The 11972-nt window shown below is 44.5% G+C and overlaps 1 long non-coding RNA gene across 1 annotated transcript; it reads left to right on the forward strand.

Annotated features, from left to right (window-relative positions):
- The first annotated feature begins 2177 nt into the window (after positions 1-2177).
- On the forward strand, positions 2178-11159 carry LOC129057557 (uncharacterized). Its single transcript, XR_008522177.1, has 3 exons — positions 2178-2319; positions 2547-2687; positions 10070-11159. It is a non-coding gene; the product is annotated as an uncharacterized LOC129057557 (long non-coding RNA).
- The last annotated feature ends 813 nt before the right edge of the window (positions 11160-11972 follow it).

Here is an 11972-nt window from a genome sequence, read left to right on the forward strand (position 1 = left end):
TCAGGGTTGCGTATAAAATCCTTTGAGTCTTCCTGAAGTTACTTTCTTAACTATAGCGTGGTTAGGCAAACTTGGCACTTCCCTACAATGAGCTACACACATCAGGCAACAAAGGATGGAGCCCATATAAATATATGAAAAGCAGATCTTCCCTAGTGGGCCTAAAATGAACCTTCACAGATATGTATCAGAAGGGGATTCATAGCCATGCTCTGTGAGATAGCAGAAATGATAACAACTTTGAAATCAGATGGAAAATTGGACTTAAAAATGCTTCTCATTTAGTTGCGTAATCTTGGACACAGTACTTGCTAGCTCAGAGCTTCTCCAGCTCACAGGATTGCTGTGAAGCAAGCCCCCAGCAGAGGCTGATATCCAGCATGTGCTCCATAAATGTCATATAACAATAGCTGCCTTGATCTGCTAGCTTTGGGGTAAATTTTACATATGTCATTTAATCAACAAAACAACCTTCTAAGTATAATTGTTCATATTTTGCAGATGAAAAGACTGAGGGTAAGAGAAATCACGTAGCTATTAAGTGGTTTAGCTGAAATTCACCCCATTTTTATCCTCTTAAGAATTACATAAATGATTATATATTAAGTTCATTGTATTCTCCCTATAGGCTGCTTAAGAATACAATAATATAAGATAAAAATATATGTACATGAACTTATGCTCATCAGTAAGTACTGGGGTATAAAATTGTCTTTCCCTCTTTAAGCCCTAATGTTCATTGACGTGTTAACAATGCGTCATGATTTTATTTCTTGACAGTAGATGGCGCTGGTGATTGTCAAAAGAGACAGATTCTCCCACACCCCTCTCTTTCCCTTAGCCATTGAAAAACAAAACAAAGAGCTGGTGGAAAAAAAAGCAAAAATTTTCATGGAACTGTCATGTGATTAAGCAGAACGTGTATATGATCCTCACACATTTTATTTGGAACTCTAGGGAAAATCTCCTGAGCTATTTGTAAAATTTCATTCTCAGGATTAAAACAAAATATAGTAAAATTTGGTTATCCAGACAAAAGATGGATTTATATTTCTCTATTAGACAGATTTTATTTATGCATCTTAATTTTAGCAAGAGATGAATATTAAGACAACTATGAATTTAGTTGACAAAAAACTTACATATATCTGACTTCCAGAGTCCTGAAGGTGGTATAGAAGAGTATAGTAGTCAAGATAAAAACAAAACAATTATATGACCTTTGAGTACATCACTTAACGTCTCAGGACAGAAGTTTTCTCATTTGTAAAACTGAAATATTTCTTGCCTAATTCACATGACAGTTGCAAGGATCAAATACAGTAAAGTAGTATAAACACCTTGAGAATTGTCAGGTTCTTTTGAAATATGCTTTTTTTCATCTTTACCATACAATCAACCCAACCACCTATAGGTAAAATCATAACACAAGGAAAATTGGAATTCAGAATAAAATACTTGAGCATTAAATTTCCTTATTGGTCCAAAAGCACTTTAATAGGCTTTGGTGAATTAGACACGTGCAAGAAAAGGGACTAATGTATTTTCAACCGTAAAAGGAGTGTTTAGCTTAATAATCAGCTACCCATAAAATGAAACAGAAAAACACTGGAATCCAAAGCACCAAAGTGAACTGAAGCGGCCTCCACTGTTCTCTCCTAACTGTCCACACGGCCTGTCCTCTGTAGGAGTGTCCTTGTGTAGGTGTGGAGGTTGTGGACACACATGCCTGGGGTTACAGATGCTCTACAGACTTAACTCAGTATAGTGAAGCTGCAGAGATGGTCATAGCCCTAAAGAAGCCTATCTGAGAGCTTTCCTTTGGGTTTTACAAGAGGCATAGATATGTATTCTGCTCTTCTTTTAACAAAAGACTCCCAAATATTTGCTGAAGATGTAGAGTATTGCCATTTCTGCTTCAAAAGCTCCGAGCCTCTCACGGCACCTGTTGCTGCTGCCCCAAGGGCGGAACACACCCTCCACGCCAGCACCCCTAGGACTAGATTCAGCTTCTCAGTGACCCACTTCCATGCTCCACGATGTGCTCTGGGCTTTGGGGACCTAAAACATGGCAGCCACGGCATAACAGAGATGGATCAGCTTCTAAAGTCATAGTGGGCAGTTCTAGAACCCTGACCCTTTCTCCTGCTGTTACAGATTCTATTGGCCTCTGGAGATTCAGAGAAGTCCTTCCTCAGGAAGGAACCTCTGCCTGGCCTTCAGCAGGGCCACTGTCATGTGCGATATTCACTTAGAGCCTTATCACATTTGTGGCTATAGAGGTGTTTGCGTGACTTGTTTAATTTATCCCACTAGACTGTAAGTTCAGGGCGGATGGGGGATAAGTCTGTTGTTGTTGTTTTTTTTTCTCCTAATACTGTGTCCCCATGCTGGGCACAGACCTAGCACAGAGTAGGTGCTCGGCAAAGAGCTTTTGAATGAATGAATGATTGGCTGTAGTCTTCCTGGGAAAGGGCTGGCAGGCATGAAAGTGTTAAACCCGCCACTAAGCGCCCAGGCTGACCAGCCTTCTCCCTACCTCCCAGGCCTTTCGAACGGAGCCCGGGGAGGACAGGCTGGAAGAGGAGGGAGGAGGGTTTCTAGCTGAGAGAGACTGTGGCTGTGGGCCTGCAGCCTACCCCTCTTCAAGCTCTCCAGAGCCGTTCCTGCGAAACCAGCCCCCACAAGTGAGTGTCTGCGGCCCCCTCCCTCCTCTTTCCCTTATTGCTCCCTGTGGGGATGGGGCTGGCACGGAGCTTGATCCTAAGTAAAAGTCTGTTCTAACAGGAAGCAAATAATGTTCCTCCCCTGACGGAGGTGTTTCCTTCTCAAAGAAGTTACAAAGGGCTCTTTTCAGAGAGAAAGGGGCCGGGAATAGTGTGTGGCCTCGCTGCTGTCTGCCTTGGGTGGAGCCAGCACCTTCTGGAATCCAGGGGCTTCCTCTTCTAAAGAGGCACCGGGCCATGCACTGAAACGGGGTGGCCCAGGCTCTGGGAGCCCCAGTCCCCTTACCTGCTTGATACAAGCATCCTCTGGAAGTCCTTAGGGTCATTGCCAAGGCCTCTGTTTTCTTTTCTTGGCTTCCAGCACGCTGCAGTCTGTGTTCTTCCTCCCGCCCTGCAGTTCCCTAGCTGGATTCTCTTCCTCACTGTGATCTCTTCATCCCTGGTTCCCCAGCGCTCTGTCCTAAGCCCCCTTCTCGAACCACACTCTCGTCTGAGTGAGCATATTGAGTTTCATGGCTGTACATTTCCTCCCCATGCTGAGGAATCCCACACACTTAGTTCCAGCGCCCAGCTCGCCCCCACCTCATCCAGGTCCTTACATCCCCCTGCAGACTCTGTCTCCACTCCACCTCATTGATGTTTCCCACTCACTAGATCTAAAGCCAAACTCTTCATCCTGACTTCTCCACCCGCCAGCTTGCCTTTCTCTTCATCCTCCCCATCTCAGAGAGCGGCTCAGTCCCAAACCGTCTCTTTCCTTCACACCCTACATCTAACACACAGCAAGGCTTCTCAGCTCTACCTTCAAAATCTACTCCTCATCTTTCTTCTTCCCACCACCGCCACTCAAACGCCCTCGGCCTAGAGGGATCAGACCCATACTACCTGGCTGCTGAACCTCTGCAAGAGTCTCTGATCTTTCTGCTTCCACTCCTGTCCTGCTACAGACGATTCTCCTGACAGCAGCCGGGATGATCTTTTCAACTACCAGACCATGTCACCTTGCTTAAAACCAGCTTGGGCTTCCCTCACACGCAGCATGACACTCAAACTCCACACGACGATCTAACCAGCCTCACCAGCTGTGGCTCCGGCTTGTCCTTCTGACTTAGCTTCTGCCTCAGCTCAGGCCACACTGGCCTTCTTGGTATTCCTCAGCCCCTCAGCTTGTCACTGCCCGGCCTTTGCACTGTGTCCTCTCTCTGGAGTTCTTTCCCTCAGGTCTTCAGGTGGCCTTGCTCTCGGGCTTTCTGGAGAGACTTAAAAGCCATATCCACGGAGAGGCTGAGTTTGGCCACCTACCTAAGGTAGCCTCTCATCACTCTCCATGCCTTCGTCTGGCTTTGCTTTTGATTGAGCACTTGTTACTACTTGTGTTCAGTTCTTAGATGAGAGCACAAGGAAGTCTGGTGGGTTTAAGTAGAAGAAGGATTTATTTGTAGACTTTGACAGCTCCAGGAATGTTTGGGAAGGCTTAGTGGTTTATAGGCAAGAAGAGTGCACGCAGTGCACCAGTTGGTGGGATCTCTGCTGCCCCAGCTGCCACTGGTTGTGTCACCAATGTTACTGTCCCAGATACTAACACTGCTGCAACCCGCTGTCACCAGCACTCTTGGAATCCCCATCTTTCTGCAGCTGCTGCCATCACCTATGAGGGCTTTCTCAGTCTCTTTGTCCTTGAGTCATTGGTTCCCAACTCAAATTGTGGGCCAGTGTGTCTGGCTGGTGGAGCCTTGGCCATAGGCCTTGGCTCCTTCTACAAGGGAGGCTGATAAAACCACTATCAGGCATTTTCGAATTCTATGTAATGGACCATGGGCTCTGCTTATCCACCAGATTCCATGAGGTAGGGAATCTCAGACATAGGATGGAGGTTCAGATTCTGGGCAACCAAAAAACAACGATAAGCATGCCCTTGACTAGCTGGCTTTCTAGTATACATTTACGTGTTTATGTGTCTATTGCCTAGCTACTCCATTAGAATGAAAGCTAGATGAGGTTAGGCACTTTGTCTTTTTCCCTCTGTATTCCCAGAGTCCAGAACAGTGGCTGCACAGAAGTGACCCTTGATAACTACTGAATGAATATCAGATACTCTATTGAAGGTGTCGGCAATTAGAAAGATTAAACAGTCCCATTGTTGCTACCATTTCTTCTTTAGGTGGCTGATGCTCCTGTCCCTCTTCTGGTCTGATTGCTCCCTCTCCTGACCCCTAAGGCAAAAGCCAGCCAACTTGGCAGATATAGTTTGCCAGTAAAAGAGACAAGTAGACAAGGTCAGGTGCTCCATGCCAGGAAAGGAAGCCGGTTAGTGACAAAGGAGAATCCCAGGGGACTTCAGGGAGGGAAGACATGGCTACCGAAGGGCACAGGGCCAGGGCATGTGCAAATTATATTGTTGAGACAGTGAGAATGCCCTACCTTGCCTGCCACTTCTTTGAGGAGAAGAGAGTAGAGTCGCAGGAATAAAGGCTCCTTTTAACCATCCTGTGCCTTCAGACTCAGGGAGTCTGATGGAGGAGGTGGGGTTGGGGAAGGGAAATGGGGGAGGGAGTATAGTGGCTGGAGAGCTGGGGTCAGTAAACAGAGGGCATGGTGGAAAAAGTTCCCATTCTACCTCCTTAAGTTTCAGAAACCTGTTGTTTTCTAAGCCCAGTGACTCCCTCTGACATGTAGCCTGCAGGGGTGGAAGGTGTCTGAAGTATCTCAATGTGTGTGTGTGTGTGTGTGTGTGTGTGTGTGTGTGTATGTAGGGTTGGGAGGAGAGCAAGTGAAAAGAATGAAAGCATGCCAGGCTAGGTAGGGAGGAGGAGACGACACTCTTGCACTCCCAGGGGGTCACAGTGCTGTCCCGTTACTGCTGCAGGCTCTACTTCAAATGCTCAGTACTCTTTTAATATTCAGCCTTTAAGTACTTTGAACATGCATGTAATTGGGGATGGGAATGGCTGTCATGACTGTCTTGCTGCAGGTCTAGAAGCATTATATGTAGCAGGTGCCTTATAAGAGCTCAGGCCACTTGCCCAGCCATCTTTACTGTCCTGGATGAGGGATCAGGGCCATGGGGTTAATGCTCTGATGGGATCTAGGCCTCCTGACCAGCTGGTCCCTCCATCCCTTCTCCACCCCTTGCCCAGCCTCACCCTTCCCCCACTAGAGTATAGGAATCATAGGAAAGGAACATCTGGTGTAGTTCCCAGCACCTTTCTCCCACCCCAGCTAGCCCTTGGCCACCTGGACTCCTGAGCCCAGTGGATCCCGGCAGGACTGGGGAGCAGGGACAGCTGGGATGTCTGTCCTATATGGAGTCTTCAAGAAAAAGGATATGGGCATGTGGAACTCTAGCCATGGGGCTCGGGGAGAATCAGATGCAAACTTGTTGTCTTTTAATGGGAAAGAGAGAAAAATTGAGAGTGAAAAGCACTGTCTGGGCAGGACAGTCTGCAGGGGAGGGATGAGTGGAGGAAGGATAAAAGGAATGGGGAGTGAGGAAAGAAAAGCAAAGAAGAGGACACATTGAGGGGAGACTCAGACTGAACATGATGTTGGGGAAATGCTGAACATTCTATTTATAGATTCTAGAGAACTTCTAAGAAGAGGCACTGTGAGTTGGCTTAGCTGTGTTAAAAGATGACTAATTATAGTCATTTATGGAAACTGCTGCTTAGCATTTCTAGCTAATCATCACGCAGGCTGGATGACTCATGTCGTGAATATCTGTCAGAGCATTTTTTGTTGAGAATTGTATTTGATTGCAACACCTGCTCATGAAGATCCACTTTATTCTCAGGCAGCGTAGTTACCTACTCAGGACTAAAACAAAACAATCCAGAAAGAATGCTTTCTAAGAACAAAGAAAAACAAAACAAACGCCTATAAGTATACCACGATTTTCAAAAATTTGGTGTGAAGGTTGGTAAAAGGTTAACAAAACACTAAGAATATTTTAAAAATTGTTGAAGCTTCCCATACCCCTACTCCCTATCCTCACCACCATCCCACACATGCACACACACACGTGTGCACACACCCACCCACACACTGTCCTTTGAACATGAGATCCATGGCACTTACAGAAATTGTATCATCTAATCTGCAAATCTGTTCATTATGGTGCTTCGCAGATGAACAGAAATTGCTTTTCCCTTTTTACAAAAAAAAAAAAAAAAAGGATAAAAAGGCCAAAGTGTCTGTTAGTAATGATGCCTGGGTCACTCAGGAAGTCTGTATCATATCAAGCAATATGGAGTTTGGATTAAAACAAAAGAAGGTTAGGTTAAATCCAAGCAAAAACTTCTTGACTTTTAACTTAAAAACGTGTGTCATTCTGTGCATTAGATTCACGGTGTTGAAAAGTAACCATCCCAAATGCATTCTGTGGGTGTATGTAAATGCATAACCCTTAGAGCAGTTTGGAAAGAAGCAGGTCAACATGGCCCTGATGTGCGGCCCCGATGCGCAGCCCCTACGTCTGCCACCCCCAACTCTGTGTGAAGGTGATAAACCGGGGCAGTGGACCAGGGCTTCTGTGCCAACAGTTGGAATGCAGACAGAGAATTGCATACATAGAAAAGGAAAGCAGATTTGAATCACTTAGTTCCTGTATAAATTCATCCACTTCTCTCCAGTAACATTTGGCGTAATCACTGGGGATCAGTCTTTACAGGCCTGTTGTTCAGATGAAGACATTACAGAACACAAAAGGCATGTCAAGTCCTCCAACACAGCAGCAGGCCTGAGAGAAAAACCAGACTCCGGAGTCAGAGTGGGAACAAACTACACTGTTTAAAAATGTTACTTACTGTTTAAAAAAAGAGGAAAGAATCAGGAATCAGAAAATAAAAGGCAAGATTTAAAAAAATGCATCAAGCATTTTCTCCTTAAAAATGTTACTTTTGGGTCGGGCGCGGTGGCTCACGCCTGTAATCCCAGCACTTTGGGAGGCCAAAGTGGGTGCATCACCTGAGGTCAGGAGTTTGAGACCAGACTGGCCAACATAGTGAAACTCCGTCTCTACTAAAAATACAAAAAATTAGCTGGGTGTGGTGGCAGATGCCTGCAATTCCAGCTACTCGGGAGCCTGAGGCAGCAGAATCTCTTGAACCCGGAAGCTGGAGGTTGCAGTGAGCCAAGATTGCACCACTGCACTCCAGCCTGGGTGACAGAGTGAGACTCCATCTCAAAAAAAAAAAAAAAGAAAGAAAAAAAAGTTACTTTCATGTGAAGTTGTGATTTGCCCCTTAGTACCTTCCCCACCAATAATCTGGTTACTGGATAAGAACAGAATAATAAACTTAGAAGCCATCTATTGCAATCTCCTCTGCTATTTGCCTCCCCTCTTTGTGCCCCAACATGTTGTCATCCTGCTTCTGCCTCAATACTTTAAATGGCAGCGAGCTTCTTGCCTGTTGGAGCAACCCATTGGTCTTTAGATCATGCAATTGAGAAATGAAACACCCTGTTACCATGTCACCCTCTACAGAGTCCTAGTGTTGAACACCAGAGACACACAAGACAGGTCCAACTTCTCTTCCATGTGCAAGTTCTTGCTGATTAGGAAACCTCAATCATGTGTCTTTTAAAGCTGCCCTTATGTCCTCCAGTCTATGAACACCCTGGACTCACAATGTTAGGCTCCCGCATCATCCCTGCTGCCATCTCTGTGCTGGCTTACATTCCTCTTAAGTGTGGAACTGGCAACAGAACTCATGGAATGACCTGAGGTTTGGCTAGGTTTTGCAGCTATTCGTCATGCTTTTGGCCACCTATTAACTTTTGTTTTTTGTTTGTTTGTTGAGATGGAATCTCACTCTTTCACCCAGGCTGGAGTGCAGTATTGAGATCATAGGTTACTGGAGTCTCAACCTCCCAGACTCAAGTGATCCTCCTGCCTCAGCCTCAGGAGTAAGCTGGGACTACAGGTGAACCACCATGCTTGGCTAATTTTTTTTAAATTTTTTGTAGAGATGTGGTCTCAATCTGTTGCCCAGGCTAGTCTTGAACTCCTGGGCTCAAGTAACCCTCCTGCTTCATCCTCCTAAAGTGTTGGGGTTACAGGCATGAGCCACTGTGCCTGGCCCCTATCAACTTATGAACTCCCCCACCCCTCCCCCGGCATCATGAGCCTGCTTGCTCCTAAGGAAGAAGTCAAAACTTGTTCTCTGGGCCATTCTTGCAGCTGAGGTTTGGGCATAAGATCCAGACACCCTGATCACATACAACTATGTAAGACTCTGATTTGGAATCTATGGACATGAAGCAGCAGGCCTGGGCTGCAGACATTCTGGTGAGGGTAGGTGCAGCAGTGACAGCCAGCATTTCAGAGACAAAGAGGGGTTATGTCCTTCAAGGAGGTCCCTAAGACCAGAGTTTGAGAGATAAGCTGCAGTACTGTGTGGAAGAATAATGAACTCCCAAAGATGTCCACGTCCCAATCATTGGAACCTGAATATGAATACATTAACTCACATGGCAGAGGGGATTTTGCAGATGGGATCAAGTTAAGGATCTTGAGATGGAGAGATGGTCTTGGATGATCTGGGTGAGCTCAATGTAATCACAAGGTTCCGTATAAAGGAAGAGGTGGGAGGTTCAGAATCAGAGAAGGTGATGTGATGATGGAAGCAGAGGGAGAGGAAGAGGAAGAGACATGGCAATGAAAGCAGAAGTAAGAGAGAAAGATTTGAAGCCACACTGCTGGCTGTGAAGATGGCGGAGGGGGCTGTGAGCCAAGGATGCAGGTGGCCTCTAGAAGCTGGGAAAGGCAAGGAAAATCACACTCCCCTAGAACCTCTAGAAAGGAAAGCAACCTTGCCACACCTTGATTTTAGCCCAGCAAGGCCCGTTTTGAACTTCTGACCTCCAGAACTGTAAGAGAATATAGGGTATTGTTTTAATCTCCTAAGTGTGTGTTAATTTGTTATAACTGCAGCAGGAAATGCATACCTGGGCACGAGGTGTTCCAAAGCCCAGTGAAGGCAGCAGCAGGGTCTCCACTAAGAACAGTTCCATGTAATTCCAGCCCTTCTTTTAACCCTGACACTTCCAAAACTGATTCTCTCGTTCTCCCAAAGACTCTATAAATTCCCTCAGATCACTTAGCAAGTTCATTTTCTTCTAAAACTGACTTGAATACATAGGTTCCGTGACTTGTAACAGAGAGCTCGGGTAATTCCTGCCCCAGGGCTCCTCTATCCTTTCCATTTTATTTCTGAATTATCTCTCAGATCCATCTTTACTGCTCTATAACCCCTTCCTTGTTTCAGGTCCTTGCTATTTCTTGCCTAGACTATTTTCATGCCCTTTTAATTATCTTTCCTGTCTCTTATGTCTTCTTGTTCTAGCCCTTCGTTCACATTCCTGCCATACCATTATATTTCAAAACTTAGCCAGAGTGCTTCATTGCCTTATTGGAAACATGTTGATGGTGTCCCATTGCCAGCAGGATGAAGATCAAAGTCTCTACATGGCATGGAAGGACCTTAACCACCTTGCATGAACCTGCAAAGGATTTGATGCTAGTGACATCTGATGAGCTCTAGGGCCATGGGTAAATCCCTGAATCACAGGGAGCATCTTCTGTAAAGCAGTGATAATGACACTTTTTTTCATTTGTCAAGTGATGATTTAAAAAAAAATCCTACCTCATGGTATCTTCATGAAAATGAAACAAGATAATGAATGAAAAACACACTTGTCTGTCCAGTACTTGGTATATAATAGGCATTTAATTATATGTGCGTGAGTGTGCATGTGTGTGTTTCATGAATTACCACTCCCCATCTTGCATCACCAAATATGTCTCATATCATCCCTGCATTTTTATGCCAATATTTCTTTAACCTCAAAGTCCTTTCCTCCTTCTCTTTGGCTTGGCAAACTCTTACAAGTTTGAGCTCAAATACCATCTTTTCATGGAGACTTTTCTGACTCCCTCAATCAAGGGGGTCAGTGCTTCCTCTGGGTGCCTCTCTGGTGGCAATTATCTGCCTCTATTGCAACGACTTACTTACAAAGTCACCCCCTTCATTGAGGTTCTTTTTCATTTTGAAATCTGCAAGGTCTGGCATGGTGTTTACAAGCCAGGAGAACTTAAATAAATGTCAGACGAACAAATGAATGAAGTAATGGGGAAAAGGGAAGGGTGGAACTTCCACCTACTCCTTCTGGCAAGTGAGGCTTGGTTGAAAGTACCAAAGTTCAAACCTGAAGCTTCACATGATTGGAGAGCCAATCTATGTAAGTGTTCTAAGTAGGCTTTAAATAAAATTACTTTAAGAAAGTTGAAGATTACGTGGTGGGTGAATAAGAGTAATTGTTTTACAAAAGATTTCTAGACACAAAAAGATCATTTCCCAAGAATATTTTCTTTAAAGAGGAAGTTGACCAGTTGCTATAAGCAATTAGTTATTTAATAAAGAGCAGTTCTATCTAAAATTAAGACAAAGCACCTCATTCAGAGTGGGTGTCACCGGGGAAAAATCATTGAAACTGCACACAGCTGTTTACCTTGTAGTACATAGTGAAGCACACCTGAGTGATATTTGTTTTTCTTTTCACAAAGGTCAACAAAAAAGTTTCAAATCATCTAATGTATCTAAATTTTTAATATCAAATCACAACTTTGTAACTAAGATTTCCAAAAAAGGGTTATTCTGTGAGTTACCTTGACTTTCAAAGCAAATACACAAAAGTGAAGAGAGCCTTCCTATTGCTCCTTCAGGATCTTATTAACTTGGCTATACAAATGTCATTCACAATCCATTTGACCTCTCATGTCTACCTCCCTAGAAACATTTTTCACAGTGGAAATTGCAGCTAGAGCTAGTGGTCAGCTCTTCCACTCACCCCGCCAACATTAGCAGCAGAGCCACATCCAGAAGTCCAGAGGCAATGTGAAATTTGGCTGGGGTCACTACGGCCACGGAACCTTGTTAAGAACAAAAAACAAAAGGTTGTGACCTCAGTTGCATCTAAAGTAAAGACATTCCTGCTTTAGATTATAAACTGGTTTGGATGGAAACCAGCTGATGTGTGGACACTCTGATGGTTTCAATAGGCTTTTCAGCCCTTGTAATTATCTCTCTGCTAAAGTAAATGTTAGTGTAACCATTGACATTTGATAAGTCACTCTGTGCTACCCAAGGCAGAAGATAGATAAACTTTAATCATTGTTTGGGTAGTCAATATGCATTTCTTATCATAGAACACTATCCAATTTTTTTGACCTTACGTATAGAATATATT

The sequence above is a fragment of the Pongo abelii genome, chromosome 12 (assembly GCF_028885655.2).
Source record: "Pongo abelii isolate AG06213 chromosome 12, NHGRI_mPonAbe1-v2.0_pri, whole genome shotgun sequence".
Taxonomy (NCBI): domain Eukaryota; kingdom Metazoa; phylum Chordata; class Mammalia; order Primates; family Hominidae; genus Pongo; species Pongo abelii.